Source organism: Gossypium hirsutum, chromosome A08 (genome assembly GCF_007990345.1).
Source record: "Gossypium hirsutum isolate 1008001.06 chromosome A08, Gossypium_hirsutum_v2.1, whole genome shotgun sequence".
NCBI lineage: Eukaryota > Viridiplantae > Streptophyta > Magnoliopsida > Malvales > Malvaceae > Gossypium > Gossypium hirsutum.
This window is the reverse complement of record NC_053431.1, coordinates 20,036,437-20,055,435: the sequence shown is the minus strand read 5'-3', so window position 1 is coordinate 20,055,435 and position 18,999 is coordinate 20,036,437.

Sequence of the window (18,999 nt, the reverse complement as noted above, 5' to 3'; positions counted from 1 at the left end):
ATAATATAAAATAATTTAATATGTGTATAATATGAGTTAAAAATATAATTTAATTTACAAATTTTAAAATTTTAAATAATATAATGAATAATATAAACATAAATAATATAATTGATAATATATGATATATATGACATAAAAAGGTAATATAAAAATAAAAACACAATAAATGTTATATAATAAAATATAATTTAAATATATATAGGAAATAAAAAATATAATAGATATAATATAAAATAACGAAAATATATATGTAAGAATAATATAAATAAATAATTAATAAATATATATGTAAGAATAATATAATATAAAATAATTTAATATGTGTATAATATGAGTTAAAAATATAATTTAATTTACAAATTTTAAAATTTTAAATAATATAATGAATAATATAAACATAAATAATATAATTGATAATATATGATATATATGACATAAAAAGGTAATATAAAAATAAAAACACAATAAATGTTATATAATAAAATATAATTTAAATATATATAGGAAATAAAAAATATAATAGATATAATATAAAATAACGAAAATATATATGTAAGAATAATATAAATAAATAATTAATAAATATATAATACAAGTAAGATATAATAATAATAATGTAAAATAATAATAATAATTTGTGAAAAAATAAGATATAATAAATAATAATAATAAAATGATCTTATAATGTATAATATAAAAGTAAGGTAAAAAAATATAAAAAAATATCAATATATAAAAAATATATATATAAAAAAATAAATATAGGGCTAAGTTTAAAGTTCAGCAAAATTATAGGGCGAATTTAAAAGAAATAAAACTGAATTAAGGCCTTAATTAAAACGCGCGCAAAACAAAAGGGACTCATTGGGAAAATTTCCCTATTCCCAAAACGGCTGCGTTTTAAACTTAGACTTAAAGCAGTTACTTCAGGGATTAAATCATAATTAAGACAAGATATTAGGGTTAAATCATAAATAAAATAAAACTTAATTATAAAAAAAGTGAAAGGATCGATTGGGTAATTAACCCAATTCCAAAAACACGCGGATCCTCCCCGGGTAATCGGGTCAACGCACGGATCCTGGGGCCCTAAAACGTCGTCGTTTTAAGCTTATCAAATTAAGTTAAAATGGTGCCGTTTTTCTTGGGCTATATAAGCCAACTTTCGACCAAAAAAATCATTTGGAAGTCTGGTTTTTTTAAAAAAAAACTCAGAAAAATCCTCCGTGGGAGGATTTGGGGTCGGCCTTAGAGCCTTATTGGGCCCCTATTCTTAGTCGTCACGTGCCCACGCGCCACTGCGAGGGCCTCCGTGCACGGTGATCAGAGGGCAAAAACCCTCGTCCTTTCTGGGCGATTAAAGGTATTGCTTTTTCCTTTCATTATTTGCAATATATATATGTACATATAAAAAAAAATTTCACCTTTGTGTATTCAATCGATTGAGACGTTTGCTGTGTATATGTGTGCGAAAACAAATTCTTTTGCTGAATCTCTAAATTTTTTATTGATTCTCTCTGTATATTTTCGAACGTAAGTCCTTTTACAAATCGGAGGAAAGGCTTTATAGCCTTTAGACTATACATGTTTAGGAAAGAAATCTTTGATTTCTTTCTTTATTGGTATTTATTCACTACTATTCGGTTTCCTTTTCTGCTTCGTGCTTTTTGTCTTGTTTTGCAGGTATTCGCGAGAAATCCGGCGGTGGAAAAGGCTTGACGATGGTCCACTGGTGGTGCTGATCTCGGCGTGACCCAGAGCCTGGAATTGTGCTCTTGATGGGGGTAGCTGGAACGACAGAAATCGAAGGGTCATGAGGCTTGGCTTCTGGAACCTTCTGTTTGCGGCGCGAGGAGAAAGAGAGGCAGAAACCCTAGGGTTTCCTGCCTCACTGTAACGGTTTGGGCCAATTGGGCCACTTTAGCCTTGGGTCCATTTGGGTCTGTTGTAATGGGTCTTAGGAGTAGGATTTTAGAAATGGGCTAGTAATGTAACGGGTTTGGGTCTGCTGAGTTGTAACCGGGCATAAGGTTTAGGCCAATTGGTTTTGGGTTTACAGGTTAGTGGGCCAATGTAAATGGATTGTTATATGGACTGTTTAAAAACAATTATTTATTTATTTATTTGGTTTACAGCCCGGTCAAATTTGGGCTATTACAGCTGCCCCTCTTTGCTCATTGCTGTATAACAGGAATCGAGCAAAGATTTAGAAAGACCAAATTTGACTGGTCCTATCATAGTCTTCAATATTCTTGACTGTCATGTCGATATCTTCGATCTGCTCTCTGCCGAACATAGAGACGCCAAATCTGCTTCTTTGATTTGTTCTCTGACAATACAGAGATGACAAATCATCTTAGATTTGCTTTATCGTAAGCACGTGAAAGCCAAATCAGCTATGTCTTCGATTTGTTCCTTGTAAGCACAAGGATGCCAAATCATTTTGGATCTTGCTTCAGTCTAATCATCTGAAGGTCAGATCTGCTATGTATCTGCTCTCCATTGAAGTGGAGATGCCAGACTTCAATTTGTTCTCTAACAATACAAAGACGGCAAATCATCTTAGATTTGCTTCAACGTAAGCACGTGAAAGCCAAATCAGCTATATCTTCGATCTGCTCCCTGCCGAATACAGAGAGATAAGATCTGTTATCTTAGATCTGCCCCGATAAAGGTCAGATCTGCTATGCTGCGGCCTATTACCCTACTATTTTAGGGTTTAAAGCGCTCTGTCTTCGATAACCTGTAGAATGATTATGCCTGATAATTTAGGATGCTATGCTCGAAGTGAGTCGAATGTTCCTAATTAAACATGTTATGATGCAAAATGTCGTGAATATGACCCCTATCCTAGACGTCATCATCCATTCCGTCATTTGTCTTTTTCTTTTCTCAAAGTTTTATTCATGCTCAGCCTGTAAGCCATCCTCCAATGCTACGATCTACTGAGAATGTATGTGAGAACTGAATTATTGGCTTTGTCTATTTTCCTTTTGGACTGGAAGAAAGGAATTCCTCGAGTTCTTTCATCCCTTACTTACGTGAATTTCTCAAACAGTTGTCGTCTTTTAGTTTCTTGTGTTATCTAGAAATTTCAGAGTAATGCGCAAAATTTCATTTGTAAACATATTTAGTTCATCTATCATTATTTCAATGCAACATACTTAAAGAATAGTGAAAGACGAATAAATTTTTAAGAATAATTGGATTTGAATGAATTATCAAAAAGATACAAAAGGGAATTAATATGCTAGCCTATCTTCTAGAAGAAATAGAATCTAAAGATAGCAAACAAGATAGAAGTTAGATCCTGTAGATATCACCGCTTGAGTGCCTATACACCAGCTCCATAAAGTCTTTTTCAAATTCAACATGTGTTTAAAAGATCCCAAGTACTCTGTTGATACCCCAGTTTGCAACATTCTTCGCTCCTTGTTGCATCAAATATAGCAAGTTCATTATGTACTCTTCAAAATTTGAGCTACCCTTTTGGGTTTTCAACTCAAAACCCCTTTGGTCACAAGGTGCCCTTTGCGGGTTTTCACCTTGGCCTCTCTGTTTTTTTTTGAAATCTCAAGGCGCCTTTTGCGGGTTTTCACCTTAGGTTCTCTTCTTATTTAGACAAAGTATTTTTTAACTGAGTCCAAGTTCACTGGATTGGGTGAACTTTTTCCATCCATTTCCACTAAGATCAATGCACCACCAGAGAAAGCTTTCTTCACGACATACGGCCCTTCCCAATTCGGCATCCATTTTCCTCTAAAATCCTTTTGAATAGGAAGAATCTTTTTCAGTACAAGGTCTCCCTCCTGGAATTCTCTTGGTCTATCTTTCCTGTCATAAGCTCGCATCATTCGCTTCTGATACATCTGACCATGTCGAATGGCTTTTAGCCTCTTTTCTTCAATCAAGTTTAACTTGTCATACCGGGATTGAACCCACTCAGCTTCATCTAACTTTACCTCCGTCAAAATTCGAAGAGAAGGTATTTCTACTTCAATAGGTAATACTGCTTCCATCCCATAAACTAGCGAGAATGGGGTTGCCCCAGTAGAGGTTCTGACAGATGTTCGATAGGCTAGGAGTGCAAATGGAAACTTCTCATACCAATCTCTATAGGTCTCAGTCATCTTCCCCACTATTTTCTTAATATTCTTGTTGGCAGCTTCCACTGCCCCATTCATTTTTGGACGATAGGGAGAAGAATTGTGATGCTTGATCTTGAACTGGTCGCAAACCTCTGCTATCCTTTTGTTATTTAAGTTCAATGCATTGTCAGATATGATCTTCTCAGGCATTCCATATCGACAAATGATCTCCTTCTTCAAGAATCAACTCACTGCTGACTTAGTAACATTCGCATAAGAGGCGGCCTCTACCCACTTTGTAAAGTAGTCAATTACCACGAAGATAAACCGATGTCCATTCGAAGCTTTCGGTGATATTGGTCCAATAACATCCATGCCCCACATGGAAAAGGGCCATGGAGAAGTCATAACATGCAAAGGTGAAGGTGGAACATGAATTTTGTCCCCATAAATCTGATATTTATGGCACTTCTTGGTGTAGTTAATACAGTCTCCTTCCATAGTGGCCCAATAATAGCCAAACCTCATGATTTGCCTTGCCATCGTGAACCCATTTGCATGTGTCCCGTATACACCTTCATGAACTTCTTCTAAAATTAGCTTAGCTTCCATAGCATTGACACATCTCAAAAGTACTTGGTCTTTCCGTCTCTTGTACAGGATATCTCTATCTAAAACATAGTCGCAAGCTAACCTCCTCAAAGTTCGTTTGTCATTTTCACTGGCCTGTTCAGGATATTTACGATCTCTCACATATCGTAACATATCTTGATACCAGGGGTTTTTGTCATTTCCTTCCTTCTCAATATTACAACAATGAGCTGGAGCCTCGTAAACACTCATTTGAATTGGCTTCATTTCTTTATTCACCATGATCATTGAGGCCAAGGTTGCTAAAGCATCTGCCATCTGATTTTCGTCTCGTGGGAGATAATTGAAGGTGATGTCATCAAACTCCTCAAGTAACCCTAAAACTACCTTTCGATAACTAATTAATTTAGGGTCCCTTTTCTCCCATTCGCCTCTAAGCTGATAAACTACCAACGTCGAATCTCCATATACTTCTAGGGTTTTTATACCTCGCTCTACGGCTACTTGAAGTCCCATGATGCATGCTTTATACTCAGCCATATTATTTGTGCAATCAAAGTCCAACTTACACGTAAAAGGGTAATGATCGCCATTCGGAGATACCAAAACTGCCCCAATTCCATTTCCGACTGCATTAGAAGCCCTATCAAAATTGAGCTTCCAAAAAGAATTTTCAATTATTGCTATACACATCAATTCCTCATTTGGAAAATCAAAGTTCAATGGCTCATAATCCTCTAGAGCCCTACTGGCCAAGAAGCCTGCTACCGCACTTCCTTTTATAGCCTTCTGACTTATGTAGACTATATCAAACTCTGAAAGCAAAATTTTCCATCTCACCATTCTCCCATTTAGAGCCATTGACTCCATCATGTATTTCAACGGATCAAGTTTTGAGATGAGCCAAGTGGTATGGTGTAGCATGTACTGTCTTAATATCCGAGTTGTCCAAATCAGCGTACAACACAACTTTTCAATTGGTGAATATCTCATCTCACAGTCAGTGAATTTCTTACTGAGATAATAAATTGCCTTCTCCTTTTTCCCTGACTCGTCATGCTGACCAAGCACGTATCCCATAGAATTACTGAACACTGACAAGTACAGTATTAACGGTTTATCTGGGCTTGGTGGAGATAATACCGGAGCATTCAACAAATACTGCTTGACCTTTTCAAAAGCATTCTGGCATTTCTCATCCTAAGTTCCTTGATTATGCTTTCTGCGGAGGCGAAAGATAGGATCGCATTTTTCGGTCAGTTGTGAAATGAACCGAGCGATGTAATTCAACCTTCCTAGGAACCCTCGAACTTCCTTCTGAGTACGTGGCGGAGGTAACTCTCGTATGGCTTTGACCTTGTCTAAGTCGACTTCAATTACTTTTTCACTGACTACGAAGCCTAATAACTTTCCTGATCTGGCTCCAAAGGTACACTTTGCTGGATTGAGCTTCAACTGAAATTTTCTCAACCTCAAGAACAATCTTCTCAAAACCTCAATGTGTTCTTTTTCTATACGCGACTTGGCAATCATATCATCAACATATACCTCAATATCCTTATGCATCATGTCGTGGAACAAGTTCACCATGGCCCTTTGGTACGTTGCCCCTGCGTTTTTTAGTCCAAATGGCATTACTTTGTAGCAAAAGGTGCCCCACAAGGTTATAAAGGTGGTTTTACCCATGTCCTCCGGATGCATCTTTATCTGGTTGTATCTTGAGAAACCATCCATAAAGGAGAACAACGAATATCCTACTATTTTGTCTACTAAAGTGTCAATGTGTGGTAAAGGAAAATTATCCTTTGGGCTTTCTTTGTTCAGGTCTCTGTAATCAACACACATTCGTACCTTCCCATCCTTCTTAGGAACAGGCACAATGTTAGCTACCCATTCGGAGTACTTCACGTTTTGCAAGAATCCTGCATCGAACTGCTTCTTGACTTTATCCTTTATTTTCAAAACGATATCTAGCCTCATTCTTCGCAACTTCTGTTGAACTGACTTACAATCTTGTCTTATCGGAAGACGATGTACCACAATGTCGGTACTCAATCCGGGCATATCCTGAAATGACCAGGCGAAGATATCCTTGAACTCTCGAAACAACTCAACCAGACCATGCCTTGTGTCTTCGCTAATTAGGGTTCTGATTTTCAACTCCTTCCCTTCCTCTAGGGCTATATTCTCTATTGCCTCTTTCTCATGTGGCATGATTTGTTTCTCCTCTCGCTTTACCATTCTTAACAGATCGAGAAATACGTCACAATCTTGAACATCTTCAAAATCCTGAAGTTCCTCTAAACACATGTCTTGCTCACCAGAGAAATTTAGAGCTGCAGTATCAGCGCTCATATCATTGATATCTAGGGACCTATGGGGGTATGAAAGAATATACAAAGAATGAATGAATCGAAGAATGACTGTTTATGTGCTATGAATAAAGGAATAAGAATTGCCAAAATTTAAAGGAATATTGGTCGATAAAAATGAAACAATACTCGTTTAAATTGATAAAAGTTATATTTTATTTAAATAATTATAGATGAACATAGGCCTCTTTTCACAAACATAATCTTACTACTCCTAGGCCCTAGAGTAACAAACATGTTTCGAGAATTACTCTAAAAAATTTCTAAAGACTACAGGAAGGTCCTCCGCAGTCCAATTATTCAGAGAGCTCCCTGGTTCATAAGGGTGAATTCCCTCGAGGTTTCCTTGCTCCGATCCCTCATTGTGTATAGCATTAACTTGATGACTTTCCTTTATCAGCAATCCTCCTGACTTAAAGGATTTTGATATAAGTGGGAATGTCATCGGTTCCCACTCCACTTCTCTTCCATTCAAACGCGCCTTTCTTCTCGCTTGGCGCTACTCTATTTCCTGCCTTTTGTGCTTGTGGTCTAGCTTGAAGCCCAAGCCAAAGCGGTCCTTCTTCTCAATCAGTTTTGGGATTTGAACCCCTCATTGCAACTGTCTTCCTAACCATTTTCCTGGCAATGCTCCCTTCCCCATCATCATTTGTAGGGCTATCCTCGTGGCTCTAGACATTTTGGGTACCGGCATCTCGCTTCCTTCCAAAATGAAGGTGGCATTAATTACTTCTAAAGAGCAGAAAGAACACTCGATAGCCTCTTCATTGACCTCAACATAAGGGGCCTTGCTGGCGAATGCTGCTATGATATCCTCCTCCGCATTGATGGTTATTAAGCGTCCATCTATCACTAACTTTAACTTTTGGTGCAATGAAGAGGGCACCGCTCCTGCCGAGTGTATCCATGGTCTCCCCAACAAACAATTATAGGAGGGCTTGATATCCATTACCAGGAAATCAACTTCACATGTATTTGGCCTTATCTCCAGAGGGATGTCAATTCATCCATTACTTTCCTTTCAGTTCCATCAAAGGCTCTTACCACATTGTGACATGCTTTCATGTGCGAGCTGTCAATGGGTAATCTATTTAATGTGGGCTGTTGTAGGCCAATTTTAACCCATTTACACCAAAACCCAATTTAACCTTACCTAACCCACCAAAATTAAACCCCAAACCCAAAATCTTAACTACCCAAAGCCCAGTTTACATCAAAACCCCAATGGCCCAAACCCTAAGCCCAAATCAAAATAAAAAAAAACCCTCACCCACAACCTAAACTTTTCTCAACTAAATCCTAGCCTTTGCCACCACCAACTCCACTAGCCACACTTGCTCCACCACCAACTCCACTAGCTACACTTGCTCCACCACTTACACCACTAGCCACACTTGCTCCACCACCTACTCCACTAGCCACACTTGTTCCACCACCACTTGTACCTTCAAATGAAGACATAAACAATAAAAATATTTTGTAAATGGCTATATAAGCCTTCTCATATTTTGTATTTAGGAGAGGAAGAAGTTTTGGGGAGAAAGTTATTGTAAAGGATTTTTGAGAGGTTTTTGAGGTAATCAAGGAGAAGAATTATTGTAAAGACTAGTTTTGGAGAGGCTAGTTTTTTTTTTTGGAGATTAATCAAATATCAAAGCAAAAGAGGTTTCTTGGTCTATTCTCGTTTTAAGTTCTTTGTTTGCTTATTGTTTTCCTTTCAGTTTTATTTTGTTTCTTTTATACGAAAGTAAAAATAAAAGGAGGAAGCTTTCCCATTTTTACCGAAAAAGTCTTTTTGAGGTCTGGCTGCCATGTACGGTGGCACCGACGGTGGCTGGCGGTGGTCAGGTGACCGGAAGGTGGTCGGCCTTGTGGCCGGAAATCACCCACTCTCTCCCTCTCTTTTTTTTTGATATTATTATATTTCTTAACATTATATTATATATATATTCTTTTAATATATTAGGTATATTCTAAATTCTATATTACGTATATATATATTATACTATTTTATGTATATATCTTTAATACTATATTATTTATATATATATATATTTTTTTCTACATGTTATCTTATGTATATATTTTAATTATATTATGTATGTATTTTTTACACTATATTATGTACATATTTTTTTTATATCTATTTTATACATATGTATATATTATATATATCTTAACATTACTAGTTATATATTCACTATTTTATGTATATACTTCAAACACTATATATAGTATATTTCTAACACTATTACTATTTATAAATATATATATTTTACGTACATACTCTTAATATCTTTATTATGTATATATTCGTTGTTTTTATTTCACATTGGATACTATTATTATGTTTAATATATCGCATGCATTGTTATTGTTTTAATATTGTTGTCATATTTATTATTTGTTTCAATGTATTTCCAACTCATTTATTTTTGTCTCCCGCCTATTTTATATCATTCTCTTGTTCATTACTTTAAAGATTTTTATTCATGTTTTTACTAATTTCAATAAATAAGACAATGTTTCGCATTTTGGAACATCGAAGAATTGTGCCCTAACTTACGGGGGTTCAGTTCTCTTGTTGGTTCTAAATAGCTAAATATCCTTTTGAGTTTTGAAATGCACGGGTTTCCAATTTAAATTAAAAGATGACCTTGTGCTCGGGAATTCATGGTATTGTGTCCTAACGTACGGGATGTGATACTCCGATATCTCGAGATAAGGAAATCTTTAAACAAATCGATTTAAGCTAATTCAAGAATTTTAAAATTAGTATGAATAGAAAAGATCGTATTTCAAGTCCCTTCCTGATTTTTAATTTTCGACATTAAGACACTAACTAATCAATTTGGTACCAATTTTTTGGGCGTGTCGGTGCTAATCCTTCCTCGCACGTAACCGACTCCCGAACTCAATCTCTCAAGTTTCGTAGATCAAAGGCCCTGTTTTAGTAAACTAAAATTGATTTATTAAAACAACGGTGATCCGATCACACCTGATAAAAGATTGGTGGCGACTCCTGTTTTAATTTTCACTTTCAAACAAAGTCGATCCCCATTTTCAAAAGAATGGTTCGACAGCTTGGCGACTCTGCTGGGGAATTCGAGAGTCGAGCCTTAAATTGATTATTTTTTTGTCTTTTTTCAAAAATCGAAAATCGATTTTAAATTTACTGTATTGCATATTGTCTGTTATTTTCGCGACTCTCTTCATAATATGCTTGCTTTAAGTGGTTTAATTCTTTGAGGTATCTTTGCATATCGCATCGCATTATTGGTCGATTTCACCCTCTTAAGTGGAAGTGAAAAACTACTCCTTCGTGAGGTCTTCACCTCCGTATAGGATAGTGGATCGCTTTCGGGATACATCCGTACCTGCGTCTTCGTGGGGTTTTCACCTCCGTATAGCCGTAGGGAAATATATTCCCCTAAATCGAACTCGGTCTGTATGAACCTATAATGGGTGAGGATCGAGGAATCTGCTGGTTCAGGTACCTTTACTTTAGAACCAAACTACATGTAATGAGCCCTAGGAGCCTACCCTAGGTAGAACCACACCAAACCCTAGTGGTTACCTGATTAGGTGCTTATTTACTCACTATTTGCTTTGAATTCTATTCTTTTTATATAGTACTAACTTGTTGTATTTTGATCATTTTCGCATGACATTTCATCATAAAAGGGTGTTGATTTACGTTCGGTTACTAATTAGAAGAGTTTAGCATGGAAAAAGGATTTCTTGATAGAATGGAGGATAATGCGGCCGTCCGAGTGTGGTCTGAGAGAACGCAATAGGAGAAAAGAGATAGTTTGACCGAGGGATATGAATCGGAGTTGTGGGATTTCACTTGCATCAGTGTGACTCAGAACGACCTGCAAGAGTTAAGGGATATATGGAATAGTTGGAATGGCGAAGTCAAACAACTCTTTTACTGTAACTACGGCGACCTACCCTATTTGATCATGTAAAGGTGGACAAGTACTTGTTCCGAGCCCTCGCACAATTTTGGAACCCCGCTTACAGTTGCTTCACTTTCAGAGGAGTTGATTTAGTACCTACGGTGGAGGAATACATGGCGTTACTTAATTGCCCGAAGATTCAGGCCGATAGGGCCTATTCAAGACCTGTTAATGTCCCTCCCTTTTTGAAGAAATTGATGAATATCACGGGGATGAGCGACCAATGGGTTGCGACCCGCATCAAGAAAAAGGGGATAGTAAATGTATTCCTTGGAGGAATTTGAGGGATTTTATTCTTGCGCACCCGAATTCGAAGAAAAGGGTTGATGTTTTTGCCTTAAGTCTCTACGGTTTGATTGTCTTTCCTAAAGCACTTGACACATAGATGAAGCCGTCTCAGATTTATTCGATCGACTTGATAAAGGTACCAACCGTCCCGGCAATCCTAGCAGAAACTTTCGATCCTTGAATACATGCCGGAGAGCGGGCGAGGGAAGATTTATTGGTTGCGCACAGCTTCTTTTGGCTTGGTTCCACAGTCATTTTTGGAAGGTGGAGAAGGTCTCCTATTGGGTATTCTCTAAGGATTATTCCCATTAAGAGAATTAGTGGCCACATCGAGGCGGGACGACATCTCCGAAGAGAGGTGGATAACTATTCTCCAAATTTATGGACTGAAGACGTTGAATGGAGGGCTCCGTGGTTGATTCCTATGAGATCTTATATAGGTGCGGTGATTTTGACTGGTCCCTCTGGCTAGAATATGGGGAGCCATTGGATACGCTCCACTGATGGTGTTAAGGCAGTATCGATCAAGGCAGTTTATACCGGTGACACAAGGTTGGCCAATGTGAGTTCCCCTATAAAGAAACAATTATAAAAAGAGGGTCGCGAGATATCAGATGCATGGAACCAAACTCGAAGAATGAAAGATTCACTGCAGGCCCGATGACGACCCCGAGTATGAATGGTGGTGGGTAGGAGAGTCAACGACAAATCCCTAGGCAGAATCAAGGAACACACAACCGATAGAGGAGCATTTACAGGTCATCCCATCCGAGTTAGAGATCATTAAGCAAGATTTGAGAAAAGAAACTCGGAGTTGGGGAAGAAGATAGAGAGCTAGAAGAAGATAAAATGAAGTTGGGGTTAGACGTGATATCCACAAGCTAGAGGCGAGAAGTTAAGGAAAGGAAAGAACAAGGCCGAGGAAGATTTAGATAGTCGAAAACCGATTACAAGAAGCTCTATAACATAAAAATGCGGATTAGGTAAAACGTCGGAGCAATGGCGTCAAGAGATTAAAGAGGAAAAGACTAGAGCCGACCATTGGAGAAAAGATTTCAAGATGCCCGATACGAGAGGACACTCTGAAGAAGAGTTTGTTAGAAACCCAAAAGAAAAGGAGAAGTTACGAGCTCGGGTGGCTGAATTGGAAAGATTACTTCAGCAACATCGTAGCCATAATTCGATAATTAAGCTAAAGGCTAGTCTGAGCAGGATCGAAGAGTTGAAAGGGAAAATAGAAGAACTCGAGACCGCACTGCGAGATAGCAAAATTCGAGTGGAACTTCTTGAGACAAACAACGACCATTACAGAGAACAGCTTCACCACTCTCAAAACCAGATTAGAGATAGAGACTATGTCATGGGCGAAGCTATAGCTCAGGTTCGGGAGATAGCTGATCACTTGCAAACCTTGGCAGTTCAGGCTGATATATTGAGCTTAAAGTACGAGTCGGAATCAGACCGAGGCCGAAGCTTAGCTTGGCTTCTTAGGAAAGTTAAGACTTTGGCATTAGGGCGAAGTCGTATATGTAATCATCCGTTCTATGTAAAGAAATTTTCTTCTAGTGAAGTTCTTCTAATGAAATTGAATTGGAATCAACGCCTCTTTTTGCATCCATTCATCCATTCATTGCATATACATATCCCATAATCATTCGCTAAGGTTAGAATCATATAATTCGCAGTTGCAACACTTCAAATCTGGAACCACGCCATTCGTATAAAACGCGTCGACAAGCTAGAGCAATGGAGGCTGAGTTCAATGAAAGAATCGAAAGGATGGAAAGAGTCCAGAAGGAATTACAAGAACAACTGGCTAAGTCACAGCAAGAAACGAGGGATTTGATAGTAAGATCTCGAGAGGAATCACTTGAACAAAAGGATCAAATGGCTAGAATGATGGAGATGATATCAGTTTTGGTCAAAGGAAAAGGACCCATGCAGAACCCCGACAGTATGGAACCTCAATCAAGAATTAATCATGACCAGGATCCACTCTATCCCCAGATTCACTCCACCACATGCCCACGTAGCACAAAGAGGGTATACTCAAGGGGAATCCACAGGCTTGGAACAACGACCTATGCCATTTGCTCATCTAGGGCAAGGAACATTTATGTCAAATCCCGGAGCAACCCCTGCCAATCCTGTAGTTCCAGATTTAGATGATCCAGTCGAAATAGCCAAGTTGAAAATAGATGATCACGAGGCTCAAGAGAAGTATAGGAATTTGGAAGAAAGACTCAAGGCAATAGAAGGCACTGAAGTCTTCTCGTATAGGTGCTAAAGAACTCAGTTTGGACCTGACCTAATCCTGCCTCCGAAGTTCAAGGTGCCTGATTTCGAAAAGTACGATGGACAAGATGTCCAAAAGCACATCTTGTCATGTTTTGCCGAAAAATGACCGGTTACGTGAACGAAGATAAGCTACTTGTACATTATTTTCAAGACAGTCTAGTAGGATCGGCTCTTCGGTGGTACAACCAGCTCAGTAAGGAAAGGATCCGATCTTGGAAAGACTTGGCGTCGGCATTCTGTGAGCAGTACAAGCATGTATCAGATATGGTGCCTGATCGGATGACTTTACAAATGATGGAGAAAAAGCGTCAGAAACTTTTAGACAGTACGCGCAGAGATGGAGGGACGTCTCAGCCCAAGTGGAACCCCACTAACGAAAACGGAGATAACCGTCCTTTTTATCAACACCTTAAAGACCCTTTTATGACAAACTAGTGGGAAGGCCACGAAGACTTCGCGGATATTGTAATATCCGGTGAGCTTATAGAGAACGCCGTCAAGAGCGGTAGAATGGAAGGTCAAGAAAGTTCAAGAAGGGTAGCACCCATGAAGAAGAAAGAACCAGAAGCCACATGGTGGGAATGGGAAGTCGTTATGCCCCTAATCCATATCCAAACCAACCCCGACCTCGAAGTTATCCACCTCAAATTTCTATTATCCCCCTCAAACCCCTTACTACCAAGCACCACCTCCTTCCTACCCCGTATACGCCACGAACAACCAAAGACCCGTCACCACATTCCCACAAAACAGGTACCCGCTCAAAGCCAGCCCAGAAACGAACCAAGACCAGCAAGGCCTAATCCGAGAGACCGAATTTACTCCTATCCTGTGTCGTATGGGGAATTGTACCCAAAACTTCTGAGAAACAGCTGATTTCTCCCATTACATGGCACCCCTTAAACCTCCATACCCAAAGTGGTACGATCCAAACGCTAGTTGTGCATACCACGCGGGGAACCAGGGGCATTCCACGGAGAATTGCCTAGCCTTTAAGAGGAGAGTTCAAGGACTCATTGACGCGGGTATCCTACGGTTCGATAGTGCCAGTAACGCAACTGGGAACCCGTTCCCTAACCATGCTGAAGGGAATGTGAGCACAGTGGGGAAAGAGGACGAATGGAAAGTCAGAAGATGTGTTTCGGAAATAAGGACGCTCTGCAGAAAATCTGGAGGTACTGGTTAAGAAAGGATTGCTTTGTCACCCGATAGAATTCTCGGAGAAGAAGGTCAAAGTTTTTGCAATTTATGGAATTGTAGGACACGACATTCAGTCGTGTGAGGAATTTAAAAGGTTGCTTCAAGACCGGATGGATAATAAGGAGATTAAGGTCTTAACAAGAGGGAAGAGACCAACGAAAGAGAAGTATGCACCTCTGACAACCAGTCATCAGGTCTCCTTATAGCGCGGATCGACCGTTAATAATTTTTACGACGCGACGAAGAGCCGTGAAACCAAAAATGATAATCGAAGTACGTCTCCTTTCCGTAAAGGACGACAAAGCCGTACCATGAAATATGACATCAATATCGTCACACCGGAAGATGAAAAGCTCAAGCCATAACTGGAGATGTTGGAAGAGGTAGGTCATTTTACCCGAAGTGGAAGATGTTATTCGAAAGAGGTCGAACCAGTGAAGAAGAACAGTGACTGGAAGCAAAAAGGGAAAGCAGTGATGCATGAGGCCGAAGTCGAGCAAGAAATTCCACCCGTGCAAGAAACTAAAAAGCCTGTGGATGAGGAGGAAGCACAGGAGTTCTTGAAAATTTATCAAACACAGTGAATACAATGTGGTGGAACAATTGAATAAGCAACCAGCACGAATCTCGGTTTTATCTCTGCTGCTAAATTCGGAGCCACACCGGAACGCTTTGCTGAAGGTGTTGAATCAAGCTTTACGTGGCAAACAATATATCCGTGGAGAAGCTGGACAGATGGGTGAACAACTTGAATGCGGATAATTTCATTTCTTTAGTGATGACGAAATACCACCCAATGGTAGAGGCTCCTAAAATACATGTTACGACCGTTGCAAGGCTACATATACCGAATGTGCTTATCGATAATGGCTCGCACTCAATGTCATGCCTTTGGCCACGCTTTCAGAATTCGATAGATCTGTCTATTTAAGGCCCTGTCATTCCATAAGGGCATTCGATGGGACAAGGCGTGAAGTTATGGGAAAGATTGATATCCCTTTAGAATGGCCTTACATTACAATGTCGAGTTCCAAGTCATGGACATCACACCCTCGTATAACTGCTTCTGGAAGGCCCTGGATCCATTCTGCTGGAGCAGTTCCATCCTCTCTCCATCAAAGTAAGTTATCATGGTTTGTTTGGTCACTGTCGAGGGAGAAGAAGACATTATCGCATCTATCTCTGCTGATGCGCCATATCTGAAGTAAGCAAAGACGCAGTGGATGTTCCTTCGACCTTGATTTGTCAATGCACTTTTGTCGCTGAGGAAATAGAATTTCGGTGCAAAACTATCGAGAATACCAGAATGGGTTCAAGTTGACTATAGGAAGGGGAGCTCGAGCGAGAAGAGTTTAGGGAGATATCTGCAAGGAATAGTCAGGCTCTAAAGCCAGTACACCACAAGGCTCGATACGGTTTAGGTTCCAGCGGACAGCATCAAAAAGAAAGAAGGAAGGAAGAAAGATCAGGAAGAAGGATCGGAGAACATTAGGCCGAGAACCAGAATGGGAGCCCATGGAATTCCCTTTGTCAAGAACATTTACGTCTGCGGGAATGATATACCCAGGGAGTATAGTGCACAAAGCACAATGTTAATGATCGAAGAGGTTTTCAGAATATCAGTATAAATGTCATTGACAAAGGAGCTGACGCGATAAAGACTCTCAAAGATACCCCTGTCCCCCGGGTTTCATGTTGAACAATTGGACTGCGAGGATCTTCTTGTAGTTTATAAGTCTTCAGAGTAATGCTCAACGTTAACATTCTGTTATGTCCTAGATATAATAGAATTCTTTGTAAGAGCTTGCATTCGCTTTTATCATTTAAATGAATATCAATGAAGATGCATTTTGTCACGATTTTCGCATTATCACTAATTCCATAATCATTTCATACCTATCTTTACATTTGCCTCATGCCATACCAAACATTCAGTTTGTTGGTTTCAATACTTGATGCCCCTCATAGTTTCCTTTTCCATTCAACTTTCAGGTGCTCAGATATCAATTGCATGAACAAACCCGTTACGAGTCTGAATCGATTTTGAGAAGGCTGTTTGTTTAGGAGAATTCGAAGCCGAAGAAATGCTGAAGACTATGTTTTCTCCTGACTTGCTAGAATGGTGGAACAAGAGGATAAAAGATTTGCTCATCAAGAATTGTTGAAACAAAAACTTGGGATGAAAAAGGAAGCAAGAAGTGAAGATTGGACTCTATTTCAGGGGGCACCAGGCATAATTTGATTGCTTTGCTCCGTGAGTACAAAGATGTATCGCATGGTCATATCAGGATATGCCAGGATTGGATGAAGATGTAGTGGTCCATAAGCTCCCATTGAAGCCAGAATGCAAACCCATTCAACAAAAGCTAAGACGGATGAGACCTGAGATGTTGTTGAAAATAAAAGAGGAAGTCAAGAAGCAATTTGATGCTGGCTTCCTACAAACCTCCAAATATCCAGAGTGGGTGGCCAACATAGTTCCGGTACCAAAGAAAGACGGCAAAGTACGAATGTGCTGGATTATCGTGACCTGAATCGAGCAAGTCCCAAAGATAATTTTCCCTTACCACACATTGATACGTTGGTGGATAACACAGCAAAACATTCATTGTTTTCTTTCATGGATGGATTCTCGGGGTATAATCAGATCAAGATGGCCCTGAGGATATGGAGAAAACTACCTTCGTAACAATGTGGGGAACATTCTGCTACAAGGTGATGCCATTTGGGTTAAAGAATGCTGGGGCAACATATCAGAGGGCTATGGTGACGTTATTCCATGACATGATGCATAAAGAAATAGAGGTCTATGTCGACGATATGATTGCTAAATCCGAGGGGAAGAAGAGCATGTAGTGAACCTGAAGAAGTTGTTCGACAGACTGAGAAAGTTCAGCTAAAGCTCAATCCGGCCAAATGTACGTTTGGGGCTACCTCAGGAAAATTGCTTGGCTTCATTGTCAGCGAGAGAGGCATTGAAGTTGATCCAGATAAAATAAAGCATTCAAGAGTTACCACCTCCCGCACCAAAAGGAAGTCAGAGGATTTTTAGGGAGATTAACTACATCGCCCGATTTATGCTCAACTACCAACCAATGCGACCCAATCTTTCGACTCCTTCGAAAACATATCCGAGAATGAACGAGGAGTGCCAAGTGGTTTAACAAGATAAAACAGTATTGTCTAGTCCTCCATCTAGTACAATGCCAGACCATGATTGTATTTACTGTGTTCGAGAATCTGGTGCTCTGGGCGGCAAAATAAAGTTCAGGAAAGTACAGAAAAGGTGGGTCTGATACTACTAGGAAAGTCACCAAATGGCGGAAAGTATACGTTATTCCATCAGAAAGAATACTGTGGGCGTCTGGTTTGGTAGCTCTCGATAAGACTCAGGCAAACTCTGTGGTATTCAGTTACCGGCAGGTAAATTACAAGTTGGAGCCAAAAAAGTACAGTGGGATTCACTCTGCAGTCTCTCAGGAAACTGGGCACCGATGAGAGACTAAATCAGCATATGATGATGCTCATGGTGGACCGATGAGAAGCGTGGAGGGGGCGGCCCGCGTGGGGCGGCGTGTAGGTAAGATTAAAAGACGTAATAGGACTTCTTCTCAACACAGGAGGAACCGACTTGAGATTTTGTTTCAGAAGACATGATTGATGTGTATACAGAAAACCAGAATGGAGTCACAAAAGTCACTGCCAGGCTGAACTTTTTCTGTACCAATAACATAGCAGAATATGAGGCTTGTATCATGGGACTTCGTGCAGCAATTGGACGAAACATCAAAACTTTAGAGGTATACGGAGACTCAGCCTTGGTGATATACCAAATCCGTGGAGATTGGGAAGTGAGAGATTCGAACTGGTCAAATACAGTGATCTAGTGGCAGAGCTGATTAAAGAATTCGAAGAAATAACTTTTAATTACCTCCCACGAGAAGAAAACCAATTGGCTGATGCCCTGGCCACTTTGGCTTCAATGTTCAAAGCAAACAGAGAAACAGAAATAATGCCTCTTCAAATGAGCATATATGAAGTCCCTGCACATTGTTTCAGCATTGAAAAAGAGCCAGATGGACGGCCATGGTTCCATGATATCTTAGAATATGTCAAGAACCAAAAGTATCCCGAACAAGCAAATGAGAATGACAAACGAACAATCAGAAGAATGGCAGCGGATTTTTCTGATGGAAC